Genomic DNA, 14,464 nt, shown 5'->3' with positions numbered 1-14,464 from the left:
ATTCCACTTCTTTGCCTTATAAAACTCCTGGGTTGCTTTCGCAGTATGTTTTGGGTCATTGTCCATCTGTAAAGTGAGGCGCCGTCCAATCAACTTTGCTGAATTTGGCTGAATCTGAGCAGACAATATATCCCTATACACTTCAGAATTCATCCGGCTGCTTCTGTCTTCTGCAACATCATCAATAAACACTAGTGCCATTGTAAGCCATGCATGTCCATGCCATCACACTGCCTCCACCGTGTTTTACAGATGATGTGGTATGCTTCGGATCATGAGCCGTTCCAAGCCTTCTCCATACTTTTTTCAGGTTGATCTTAGTTTAATCTGTCCAAAGAATGCTGTTCCAGAACTGGGCTATTTTTTTTAATATTGTTTGGCAAAGTCTAATCTGGCCTTTCTATTCTTGAGGCTTATGAATGGTTTTCACCTTGTGGTGAATCCTCTGTATTTGCTCTCGTGAAGTCTTCTTTTTATGGTAGACTTGGATAATGATATGCCTACCTCCTGGAGAGTGTTCTTCACTTGGCTGGATGTAGTGAAGGGGTTTTTCTTTACCATGGAAAGGAACCTATGAGCATCGACCACTGTTGTCTTCCAAGGTCGTCCAGGCCTTTTTGTGTTGCAGAGCTCACCATTGCGTTCTTTTTTTCTCAGAATGTACCAAACTGTTGATTTGGCCACTCCTAATGTTCCTGCTATCTCTCTGATGGATTTTCTTTTTTTTTTTGTGCAGCCTAAGGATGCCCTGTTTCACTTGCATTGGGAGCTCTTTTGACCGCATGTTGTGGGTTCACAGCAACAGCTTCCAAATGCTAATGCCACAGCTGGAATCAACTCCAGACTTTTTACCGGCTTAATTGATGATGAAATAACGAAGGAATAGCCCACACATGTCCATGAAACAGCTTTTGAGTCAATTGTCCAATAACTTTTGGCCCCTTGAAAAAGAGGGGGCTACATATTAAAGAGAAGTAATTCCTAAACCATTCCTCCAATTTGGATGTGAATACCCTCAAATTAAAGCTGATAGACTGCACTTTAAGCCCATATTCATTATTTAACTGTAACTTGAATTTGTTTTGGTAAACAGCCGAAATAACAAAAACTTGTGTCAGTGTCCAATTATTTCCGGACCTAACTGTATATATGTATGTATATATGTATGTGTGTATATATAATATATATTTTCTTTAACTGTGCACGCAATGTCTTGTATATAATGTATACCTTGTTCATTTATGTAACTGTACTTGTAACCATGTATTATTTGTTTTACTCTGTGCCCAGGACATACTTGAAAACGAGAGGTAACTCTCAATGTATTACTTCCTGGTAAAATATTTTATAAATAAATAAATAAATAATATATAGTTAAGTTATGGTGGGTAAAAAAAGTGACAAAAACCCTCCACAGCAGAGCAGATGGAAATATTACTGTATGCTCATTTGCATGTCTTAGACAGGTCTGCAACCCCGCCTTTCACCCTTATCACCCAGCACACAGCACTTCCACTGCAGCAAGGGGTTCTGGGAAATTACATGCAAATGAGCACACAGATCCACCTTTTGCTTCAAAACCATTCAACATGGTTCCCATATAGGCTTAAGCTTGCTGCATTGTCACAGCTTTGAGCACAGCCAGAGTTAAGATGCATAGCCAGTAAACCCACCCACAGACAGACTGTTTTGACCTTAATGGGTCTCTTCAGTATGGGGTTGGTTATACTGGCTATGCAAAAAACGAAGCAAGTGATAGGTTTTACCATACTTACTTAAGTTATGGTGGGTAATAAAAGTGACAAAAACCCTCCACAGCAAAGCAGATAGCAAATGGAAATATTACTGTATGCTCATTTGCATGTCTTAGACAGGTCTGCAACCCCACCTTTCACCATTATCACACAGTACACAGCACTTATATATAGGGGAACCATGTTGGATGGTTTTGAAGCAAAAGGTGACACTGTGTGCTCATTTGCATGTCATTTCCCAGAGTCCCTTGCTGCAGTGGAAGTGCTTGGTGATAATGGTGAAAGGCGGTGTTGCAGACCTGTCTAAGACATGCAAATGAGCATACAGTAATATTTCCATACCAACCACTTAATTTAACCATACATTTGAGCAACCATTAATGGTGTTTTATTTATATCCCTGGCTAAAGTAGAAACATTGTATGCTAAGAGATAAAGTTGCAGAACTGTCTGGAATATTCAAATGCAACAAAAAGGGGTATTGTTACAGTATTTGTTATATTAAGAATAAATGCCAAACATGGTTTAAATCCAATTCTATATTGATCAACACTTGAATTTTTTAATCTAAAATGTAATTAAATAAATAAATATATATAATTAGAATAATATAGTAAAAAAAATATATATATATATATATATATATATATATATATATATATTTTTTTTTTTTTTTAATGAGATTATGCATATTTTCACTATGTGGGATATATTTCACAGCCTGAAATGTAACATTGCGAGGATTGGATCCATGAAAATTAGTAATGTTCTCATGTGTACTGAGATAGAATTTCTTAATTGTTTAATAGTCTTGACTACTTACTGTTTATTAGAGCTGGATTGTAGCCCATAAACATATTGAATCTAAAAATTAATGTATGAATGCATATGTAACATAGCCTCCCGGCAGTTACTTCTGTGTCTTTGCCTTTCCTCTGTCAGTCCCGTTAGTGCAGGCCGTGGAAAGTTTAAATCCATTATTAGGCCTGTATGTGTATTTCAGCCTTGAATGTTGTATCAATATTCAAGGGTGGGTCTTGCAACTCTGAGGCTGTCAAACTAAGGGTGGATATTGGTTGGAATGCCCCCTGGTGTGTGTGGGCCAATCTGTATCCAGCTCTGGCTTGTAATGAGTCAGAGTTAGAGACCCTCCCCAAGGATGTTCAAATTGGGACATGCCTCCAAAATTAGTTAGTTCAGTTAGAGAGTTGAGAGAGATCTGAGAAGGTCAGATAAGCAAGAGGGTCTCTCCCTTCTCCTCCCATGCCTGGGATGGGGGAGGGAAATCTACTAATTAGACAGGGATCTGTCCTAAGAATTTTGTATGCAATTATGGAAGTACAGGACTGTGTATTCTCTGAGCTGGAGCTGATGGCTGAATAAAGAGAGAGAAAAGACATTGCTGTGTGGATTCATGTCTCTGGATATGAAGGAGTGTAAGTGGGAGTCCATCCCCTGAAGATCATCAGGAGATCCTCACTGGCTGGAGGCACTTCACCATCAGAGATCAAGGTAATCTGTCCCCCTGTTCCCTGTCCTGGCTCTCCCCACACCACCGTGGAGCCCTCAGCCCTCCTGTTGCCAGCAGGTTGCAGCACCCAGACCGCTTTAGGTAACTAGCAAGGAGCATACCCCCATCTCATCTAGGGGGGTGGGGAGGGGGGGTAGCATAAAAGGGTTACATTTGGAGGCGCTGCTGAGATGAACTGCTCCCCAGGACAGGACAGGTTTTTACAAAGGGACAGGTTTCCAGGGACATTGAACCATGCAGCAGTGTTTGGGACTTTTGAAGCAGCTGGCAGACTCTCCAGAGATGGAATCTCTCCCTGAAGCTTCCCCAAGGAGGGGATCACCCTAAAAAGGACCTTTTCTATGTGGGGCAACCCCCTGGTGGCTATGTGCCAGGGAGTGTGCTACCCACATAAAGTTGCTGGCCTGTGGGGCGACTCCCTGGGGGCTATGGCCAGGGAGCGTGGATACCCACATACACGCCACTACATAAAATTTGTGGCGATTCCTTGGTGGCTATGTGCCAGGGAGCGTGGATACCCTACCTATCAGATAACCCAGAAAAGGATGGGGAATAACGGGTCCCTGAAGCTACACCAGGGAGCCTGCAGGCCCATCCTGGCACTGTAGTTGGGGCGACCCCCTGGGGGCCATGGACCAGGGAGCGTGGATACACTTCTGTACTCCCCAATGAAGTTACAGCAAGGGGACATGGATTCTGATGTGAAAGTGGAGACCCCTGTGCACCCAGCAATAACAAGACTATTGTGGTAATGGTTCGTGAGGTGTTCCCTGAAGCTACCCCAGGGTGCGTGGTACTCAACAAAAAGAATTGTGCTTTACTTTGCGTGGCCCCTTACTGAAAAAAGTGAGTCGCGCCTTTCTCACAAGTCCTCACAAGATGGTGGTTTTGCTCTCAAGGAGACCGCGTGGTGCTGGACTTTGTGCTTTAAAATGGCGGTTCCAGAGAACTGGGAACCGCATGTACTACTACTACCTCAAATTGGCGCTTCCCGCCTTACCAGGGAAGCCATGTGCTCTTTTGCAAAAGTTGCATCAACTTGCAAGCTTTTGCTGGACTTACAATTTGCAGAAACAGCGCGAACTACTGAAATCCCTCCCCCTTGCTTGCTCTGGATTGGACTATACTATTTACCAGGGGGGAGCTGGGTGTGCCCTGCAGGAGCACACAGGATGTGAGGAGCCAGACGCATGTGTACTCCAGAGACAGCAGTTGTGCCTCTACTGTGAATTGCCTGCCATACTGATGGAGAGCCGAGGACAGATTTATGAGCTGACCGGAGGAGTCCTTGTCATCCGGGACTCCCCTGAGGACCAACTCCTTGGGGTCTGCCCGCTATGCGACTACCCAGGCGGCTCGCTACACCTCATGGGGAGTTGCTCCGCTTGCCGTGTGCCTTATCTGCGGGCTAGGCTCGATGGTCCCGCAGAACCGGACCTTGTGAAGAACACCGGGGAGCTGCGCAAATTATATCAACTGGTGCGTAAGTTGTCCCAACTGGCCCAAGTATCGGCCGATGATGCTGCGCACCATTACATCGCCATGGTGTATGAACTATTCTATCCTGACCTACAAGTGGTGTCCACTTACCCGTTGTCCAGGTCCAGCATGGATCTGCCCACAGTCAGGCATGGTGGCCGAAAAGAAGGCTCTCTGCTGGGTCCTACCGCCTGGGTGAACGCCTTCCTACAAGTGCCTGATCCTCCTCCGTCTCTGGAGCCATCCCCCTCTGCGCCCGTGCCAGCGGTGCTCAGTGGTCTACCGTTTGAGTCTTGCGGTACCGCCTCACGTCCATACTGTGAGGTGCGTTCTACTGCCGCTCCAGTAAGCCACTCGGACAGGGAGGTACCCTCCATTGAGTATACTGTTCTGGACACCCCAGAGGTATCGGCCGATACCTCCCACGTACCCGAAGTTGCTGGGACCAGCCTTGCTGCTGCCGATGGCGGTGAGTTGCTTGTCCTTTCTTCAGATCTCCGCTGGGATCAAGGCCAGAAAGCTGCGGAGCTGTACCTGCGGCATCAGCAAGAGATGTGCGAGGCCCGCGCTCGCGCCCTATCCTACATGAGAGCCGCTGAACACCACTACGATGAGATGCTGTTACAGAGTCCGGCCGGCACCACCCTTGATGACTGCATCCACTCTTCTGTTGCTGCACCACCACCGGGAGATGAGAAGGCCGCCAAGTCGCCCGGCCAGGTGAGCTCCAGTGATATCAAGACCGCTCCGCTGAGTGCTATTGATATGAGCGATCCTTTCCTCCTATGCTGTAGGGAGAGGAAGGAAGCCAGAGACGCTCTTCAGGCCAAAGCGCTGGCTGAAGCCTGCTACATTAATGCCAAAGGGAGGGGCAAATTGAACTTGACCCAGGACTGTGCCATTGCTCCTCCCGGGGAGAGTTCCCTGAATGTTCCCCCTCGAGACTTTGGTGAGGCCCCCTTGTCACCGGTGGCCCCAGTCCCTGTGTCATCTGCCCCTTCTGTCCCGCTTTCCCTGTCCGTCAGCAGTCCCAGGATACGACCCCTGACCCCCAGGACTTTATCACCAGTGAGTCCCGTGGCTTCAAATGAACACTGTGATTTTCTGTCTAATATGCCTGTGACACATTTGGAGGGTTCTGTTCAGTGGGGGGATTGTGATGATGAGTGGACGGGCTCAGTAAAATCTGTGAATGTATTGTCTCCTGTCAGGGAGGAGAAGGAACCCCTATGTGGGAAGGTCCCATTTTCTGGGTGCTACCGGGCACTGCTACTGATAGAAGCTTAGTGAAGTTTAGCCGCGCAGCCAGAGTATTAGTGCACAGTTTCAGGAAGATGGGTTATGAGTACCCCTATCTTCCTGAGAAATTAAAACGCAGGTGCTACTCTGTAAGAGTGCCTGATGGCCACGGTAGAATGTCAGGAAGCCTGACCCAGCTCATTACTACTAATGTATCTCTATTACTCCTGTGGTAGAAATTGTTCTGTTCTACCCATTTCACTGTGTTGCCATGATATGCCGTGTATCTGTGTATATGTAGTGTTTATTTCATCCCTGTTATGCTGAAATGTACAAGTGGTTGCATTTCAGCTTATGTCAAATTTACAGATGTTGCACAGTAAGGTAGTGTTATACAGTACCTACTGTAGTTCCAAGTGGGGACATTGGATTCTACCAGGGGGAGGTTGTAACATAGCCTCCCGGCAGTTACGTCTGTTTCTGGGCCTTTCCTCTGTCCTGTTAGTGCAGGCACTGGAAAGGTTAAATCCATTATTAGGCCTGTATGTGTATTTCAGCCTTGAATGTTGTATCAATATTCGAGGTTGGGCCTTGCAACTCTGAGGCTGTCAATCTAAGGGGTGGATATTGGTTGGAACGCCCCCTGCTGTGTGTGGGCCAATCTTTATCCAGCTCTGGCTTGTAATGAGTCAGAGTTAGAGACACTCCCCAAGGATGTTCAAATTGGGACATGCCTCCAAAATTAGTTAGTTCAGTTAGAGAGTTGAGAGAGATCTGAGAAGTCAGACAGGCAAGTGGGTCTCTCCCTTCTCCTCCCATGACTGGGATGGGTAAGGGGAGGGAAATCTACTAATTAGACAGGGATCTGTCCTAAGAGTTATGTATGCAGTTATGGAAGTACAGGACTGTGTATTCTCTGAGCTGGAACTGATGGCTGATTAAAGAGAGAGAAAAGACATGGCTGTGTGGATTCATGTCTCTGGTTATGAAGGAATGTCAGTGGGGATCCAAACCCTGAAGATCATAAGGAGATCCTCACTGGCTGGAGGCAGTGCACCATCAGAGATCAAGGTAATCTGTCCCCCTGATCCCTGTCCTGGCTCTCCGCACACCACCGCGAAGCCCTCAGCCCTCCTTTTGCCAGCAGGTTGCAGCACCCAGACCGCTTGAGGTAACCAGCAAGGAGCATAAACCCCCATCTCATCTAGGGGGGGGGTAGGATAAAAGGGTTACACATATATATACACAGAGAGGGCACTCACACAATAACTGCCTCGGTCGGTCCATAGTATGAATTTATTGCAGTATTAGTAAGAATATGTCTACAGTTTATAAGTCAAATAGGTCACTCCTGAGGAAGAAAGACCTTGCAAGGGGCCGAAACGTTTACTTACTATTGATACATGAATTTGATTAAGTTCCCTGCAGTGCCTTTTTGACTTGTATAGGTAGTCATATTCTTACTAATTAATATATAAAGAACTTCTATAGATGTTGTTAGTAAGTGTGCTAGAGACAAGCATCAAGTGATCATATCATGAACTTACAAATGCATAATTAACAACTTAAACAGGCCGGGGTTAGGGCAGGTAGAGGTCATGAGCATAGTCAGGAAGGCCGAGGTCAGGGCAGGCACAGGTCAAGAGCATTGTTAGGCAGCACAAGGTTAGGGCTGGCAGAGGTCACGAGCATAGTCAGGCAGCCCGGGGTTAGGGCAGTCAGAGGTCACGAGCAGAGTCAGGCAGCCCAGGGTTAGCTCAGTCAGAGGTCACGAGCAGAGTCAGGCAGCCCAGGGTTAGGGCCGGCAGAAGTTATGAGTGTAGTCAGCCAGGCAGAAAGCAAATCAGACAGTTAAATACCTGCTCTGGTAGAAAAGCTGGATGCAATGCAGAAGCACATTGATCTGGCAAACAGTAAGTGGTAGTGGTCAACTTATAAAGGAAGCCTGAGGGAGTATCCAGAAAAGGTGGGATAAGTGAGTGGCAGAGCTCACTAGTTCCCTACTAGAGCTGCTATCCCCTGAATTTTCCTTTAAACATAAATCTTTCTTGGATATCTACAGACTTTGGACCCACAGTCATGCCACCCTTGTGCTAATGATTCCAGAGCTTCCATTTTTTGTCAACCCAATTTTAGAATAAAACTCAATGATATATTTATCTGATTTGACTAACAGGTACAGTATGAAAAAGAAAACGTTTTCTTTAATATGTGTCCTCAGTGATCCTAATCATGTGCTCCTTGGTCACTGTAATTTGATCCTGATGGATCGTGCTGACAGTGTGAAAACCTGTACCAGAGCAATTCCGCTAGAATAAAAGTCCATAGCATTCTGTCATTCAGTAGTGTTATTTTATTACCCTGCAATTAGTATAACAAAATATTTCAGCTACATGTTGGGTAACGTAATATAGCATACTCAATAAAAGAGACTTCAAGCCTAACGCGAATGGAAATGAAACTTCAGGGCAGCAGGTTGGAATGATATGCTAAGCCAGCTGGCTGCATAGCAAGTGTTTCAGGTTACTCTGCATGTTTATGACCTATGTATTCTTAAAAAAAATAATTAGATTAGGCTATTTGATATTCTAGGAATGTAATGGCCTATTGCCATGCACATCTTAAGAACACATCTTTACGGTTAATTCATTTGTTCTAAATTGCACCAGTATTTGGATGTTTGAATTTTTTTTTTATAAAGGTGCTCTCCCTCTAAAATAATTTAAAATCAAATGAATAGTTAATTTGTTTTAACAGCGTATGAACTTGTTACAAAGCTTTATTCAAAGCTATATTCACTATTGTATTAGCATATAATTTGAAAGGGATAGTATTCATGTTTTAGTGTCATAATATTGGCAAATAACAATTTAAGGAAAGCTTAAAAGAACAGACGTGCAACCAAATGTAGATACATGGTATGGCATTACCATCTCTCAAGGAGTTACTTTGTTAAAATGAAGGTGTGTGTATCTAATCAATGAATATGGAGAGATACCATGTTGTAGAGGTTACAGTATGTATTTATATCCCTGTATGTGATTAGAAGATATGTGCCAATGTAGGATTACACCATATTGTGCTATAGGAATGTACAGTATGTAAATCCTCTGTGACATCACCAGTCCTCACAAAAACTTTGGCGCCAAGAATTTGGGAGGTCACTTAGATGGTTTTTGAGCTTGGTGTATAAATACTTCGCAATTGTACTGTGCATTCACTGTATACATCCTATTCATCTGACAAAGGGGAATTTGCTCCAAAACGTGTGATTTTTCTCCGCAGCAATTAAAATGAAAAAGAAGATATAATGCCAATATAATTACTAACTTGGTATGCAACGGTGAAACTACACACGTGTGTATATATATATATATATATATATATATATATATATATATATATATATATATATATATATATATATATATATATATATATATATATATATATATTACACAACCAAAGCGATGACATATGCCGCTCAACCTAATTCAGTTAGTTGATTAAAAATTAAAGGGTTAAATTCAGGGTGCAAGTAAGAAATATTTGCAATAATACTATAAGACCCAAGGAGGTCCAAAAGAATCCTATGATAAGCACTCACTGTGGATATAAAAGTGGTGACCATATAAGTCCTACATGTATAAATAACCTTGATCAGTATTAGTGATAAATGACTTCACTAATACACAACCTCCAATATAGATCATGTAGGATACGGACGAAAAATAATAAAGTTGTATTTATACCAATGTTTAAAAATGCATGGAATATATACATAATAATAATAAAAAACCTCCATGAATAGGTGGTTAACCAAAGCTAAATGTAGTGAGCCTGACAGTCACAGAGACAATGACTAAATGCATCAAATTTATTCTGACCCATAACTACTTCACATTAGAAAATTACACATACCTCCAGACCACCGGGACCACTATGGGTACTCGGATGGCACCACAGTATGCCAATCTGTTCTGCACAAAACTGTAAAGTGATTTTCTTTTCACCTGTCACTTGAAACCCCTTAAATACCTTTGGTGCATCGATGACACCCTCCTGATTTGGACCTCTGGTGAACAGGTTTGGACCTCAAACAGTTCAATGAGAACTTCAATATATTCCACCTGACCATCAACCTCAAACTCACCCATTCCCCGGACGAAGTATAATTCCTAGACACCACCATTACTATAAGAACAAACAACTACAGACTTCTGTATACTGCAAACTTACACACAGAGCCAGCTATTTGAGGGACAACAGCTTCCACCCCACACACACTAAGCATGCAACCATCTACAGTCAAGCCATATGATACAACCAGATGTGCTGTGTCACAGGAGGCAGGGGCCAGCGGATTATAGCCTTCAGATTTCATAAACCGTGGATACAACCACAGAATTATAGACCAGCAAATCCACAAAGCTACCAGAATACCAGGAAGTGATCTCCTTGAACACAAAAAAAAAGAGACAAGTGACAGGTTACCTTTGGTGGCCACATATAACCCACACCTATAAGCTCTACGCAAGATCACTAGGGAACTGTTACGCCGGTGCTGCCCGCAGACCAGACCTGTGCCCTGAGCTGAAGGGGGAAGTGGTAATACACGCACCGTAGCAAAGGGAGCGTGTCCGGAGTTTGGTATAAAGTGTTGCCAGGCCAGATGTAGTAAAGTAGACAATACTTGCCGGTACCGGTTGTAGAGATAGAGTGAAGAATGCCTTGCCGAGGTCAGGGAGTGGAGAGCGGAGGTAGGTTGTAGTCCAAGCCGAGTTCAAGGGGTAACTAGAGTGTGCATTGTCCAAGGAGTGCTGAGATCGAGGGCTAGAGGGGGTAGTCGTAAGAGCTGTGTCAGAACCTGAGAAAACACTAAGAGAATCCAGGAGTGCTTCCATGCAGAGACTATGTCGAGCAAAGACTGAGAGCAGAGAGGAGCTAGAAAAAGCAGGGAGATCCAATCAGGAATGGAGGCGGGACAGGAAGAGCTGCAGGGAGACACTGCAGATTGGTGCAGGCATAACAAGCCAGGTGAGTCTTGTTGGTAACCTGAGTATGCCCGTGCGGCGTGCGGGGGCAGAGCCTGGGATCCGGGGGACAGGAAGAAGAGTGTGCAGAATAAGCGCGCTCTGTAACATGTGTACATGCGTGGGCTGCGCCAGAGGAGGGTGCAGGTGTGCGCGCGGGAGGGTGTGGGCGTGCCCGGCGCTGAGCTGTGGAATCGCAAAGGGGAGTGATCCCACGACGGCGGCAGGGGCGGGGAGCCGCGGAGACCGGTAAGGTAGGATTGTGTTGTGTGTACAGGGACTCCCTAGGGGAAGAGAGTGCTCTGTGTGGGGAGCGCGGAAAACGCCGATTCCTGACAGTACCCCCCTCTTCAGGAACGGCCTCAGGACGGTCCATGAAAAGTTTCTCTGGAAATTTTCTCCTGAAGGACTTAAGAAGGGTCGGGGCATGAATGTCCTTTTACGGTACCCAAGATCTCTCTTCAGGGCCAAAGCCCTTCCACTGCACTAAGAACTGGAGCTGGCCCCTGGATAGGCGAGAATCCAAAAGAGAGTGAACTTCGTATTCCTCATTATTTTGGACTCTAATAGGGTCCAGTTTACGAGTCGGATCCGGAAAGAAGTGACTGGTGATGAATGGTTTTAAGAGGGACACATGAAAGACATTGGGAATCTTCATACTGTGTGGTAGTTGGAGCCGGAATGCCACAGGATTGATTTGTTCACAAATAGGGATGGGGCCTAGGAACTTAGGTGCCAATTTTGGAGATGGTACCTTGAGGTGGATATTCTTAGAGGAGAGCCATACCAAATCCCCTGGCTTGTAACTGGGTGCCGAACGACGGCGACGATCGGCCTGTAGTTTTGATCTGCGAGAGGAGTCGAGAAGGGTAGACTGAATCCTGGACCATGCGGTTTGGAGGAAGACATGCGTTCATCTATGGCTGGTACTCCAGAAGGGATGTTGGAGATGGGTAGACATGGAGGGTGGAACCCATAATTTATAAAGAAGGGCGACTCCCGGGTGGCCTCGTTCTTGGCAAAATTGACGGCGTACTCTGCCCAAGGAAGGAGTTGTGCCCAATCATCCTGGGAATCGGATATGAAACATCTCAGGTACTTCTCCAGGGATTAGTTGATCCTCTCTGTTTGTCCATTGGACTGTGGATGATAGGCATAAGAGAAAGAAGAAGAGATGCCCAATCTCTTCGTGAAAGTTCTCCAAAATTTGGATACGAATTGAGAACCTCTATCAGAAACAATGGACGAAGGAATCCCATGAATCCGGAAAATCTGCTCCGTAAAGATACCAGCAAGGGCGGGGGAGGTGGGTAATCCCTTAAGAGGAATAAAATGGGACATCTTAGAGAACCTGTCCACAACCACCAAGATAGTGTTCATACCTCTGGACCTGGGCAACTCTACGATGAAGTCCATCGAAATGTGGGACCAGGGGCGGTCGGGAACTGGAAGAGGTAACAGAAAACCCTGAGGCTTTTGACGGAGAGTCTTGCTTTGAGCGCACGTGGGACAGGCGCGAGTAAACTCCAGAATATCTTGAGACATCCTTGGCCACCAGAAATTCCGACGAATGAGATCAGTAGTCTTCTTAAAACCAGGATGACCTTCAGATTTAGAGGAGTGACCCCAAGACAGGACCTCTGGAACAAATTTGGAAGGTACGAAGAGTTTGTTGTTGGGAACGATCAAGTCCTTGGGAATGCGTCTCTGGGAGTGCAAAATCTTGTCAAGATTCTTGAATGAAGACGTTGCGAGGATCCTCTCTTGTGGAAGGATGGTCGCCAAAGGTTCCTCTGGTCTCTCTTCAGAAGAATGTATTCAAGAGAGTGCGTCTGCCTTTACGTCTTGGTCCCGGGGATATAGGAAAGGTGAAAATCGAATCGAGAAAAAAAAGAGCCCAACGAGCCTGTCGTGGATCAAGGCGTAGAGCGTTTTCTATGTAAAGAAGGTTCTTGTGGTCCGTGAGAATAGTAAACGGCTCTTTCGACCCCTCCAGCAGGTGTCTCCACTCTTGAAGAGCCATCTTCAAGGCCAGAAGTTCCCTGTTACCCACGTCATAGTTCCTCTCGGCGGATGAGAATTTCTTGGAAAAATATGCACAGGGATGTAACTTATCTTGAGGCGTGTGTCTCTGAGAAAGAACGGCTCCAGCGCCGCAATCAGAAGCATCGACCTCCAGGACGAAGGGAAGTTCAATGTTGGGATGACGGAGAATAGGTGCGGAAATAAAAGCTTCCTTGAGTGTCTCGAAGGCGGAGAGGGCCTCGGATGACCAAGCAGAGGGATCAGCTCCTTTTTTGGTGAGCGCAGTGAGAGGTGCCACAATGGTCGAAAAATTACGTATAAACTTACGATAGTAATTGGCGAACCCTAAAAAACGTTGTATGGCCTTGAGAGAATTGGGTCTTGGCCACTCAGTAACTGCTTGAAGTTTACCGGAATCCATCATAAAACCTTCATCGGAAATGATGTACCCCAGGAACGGAGTAGAGGTCTGATGAAAGGTGCATTTCTCCAGCTTGGCGTACAAATGGTGTTCACGGAGACGGGAAAGGACGTAGGAGGTGTGACGTATATGGTCCTGGAGATCTTTGGAAAAAATCAGGATATCATCCAAGTATAATATTAGAAAAATATTGAGTACCTTACGAAAGACGTCATTGATGAAATCCTGGAAGACAGCGGGAGGATTTACATAAGCCAAAAGGCATTACAAGATATTCGTAGTGTCCGCTACGCGTGTTGAAGGCCGTCTTCCATTCATCCCCCTTCCTGATGGGAAGGTTATAGGCACTGACGTGGTTATAGGCACCACGTAGATCCAACTTGGAAAAAATCTTGGCCCCCTGTAATTTATCGAACAGTACGGTAATAAGGGGAAGGGGGTAACGATTTTTTAATAGTTATGTGGTTCAAACCCCTGTAATCGATGCAAGGCCTCAACGACCCGTCCTTTTTCTTGATGAAGAAAAACCCAGCCCCTGCTGGGGAATTGGAGTGACGAATAAAGCCTTTCTTGAGATTTTGCTGGATATATTCATCCATAGTGTGAGATTCTGGTAACGACAAGGGGTAGGTCTTGGACTTGGGTAGGGAGTAGCCTGGAACTAGATCGATCGGACAATCGTAAGTCCTGTGTGGCGGCAAAAGGTCACACTGTACATTATTGAAAACGTCCCGGAATTGGTGGTAAACAGAAGGTAGAATAACCTCAGGAACAGAGGTATTGGCCAGCAGTTGATAAGTCTCGCCTGACTTCGGCCTCCAGGAGATGGGAGCAGAGCAGGTCCAGTCATTGAGAGGATTGTTAAGCTGTAGCCAAGGAAGACCAAGGGTGATGGGTATCCCAGGAGCGTGAATGGCATAGAGAACTAAGACCTCCTTGTGTAGATGTGTGGACAGAAGCAAGGGGACCGTCTCTAAGGAGA

Source organism: Ascaphus truei, chromosome 4, assembly GCF_040206685.1.
Source record: "Ascaphus truei isolate aAscTru1 chromosome 4, aAscTru1.hap1, whole genome shotgun sequence".
Classification (NCBI taxonomy): domain Eukaryota; kingdom Metazoa; phylum Chordata; class Amphibia; order Anura; family Ascaphidae; genus Ascaphus; species Ascaphus truei.
The sequence above is the reverse complement of the archived record's forward strand: the minus strand, read 5'-3'. Positions refer to the sequence as shown.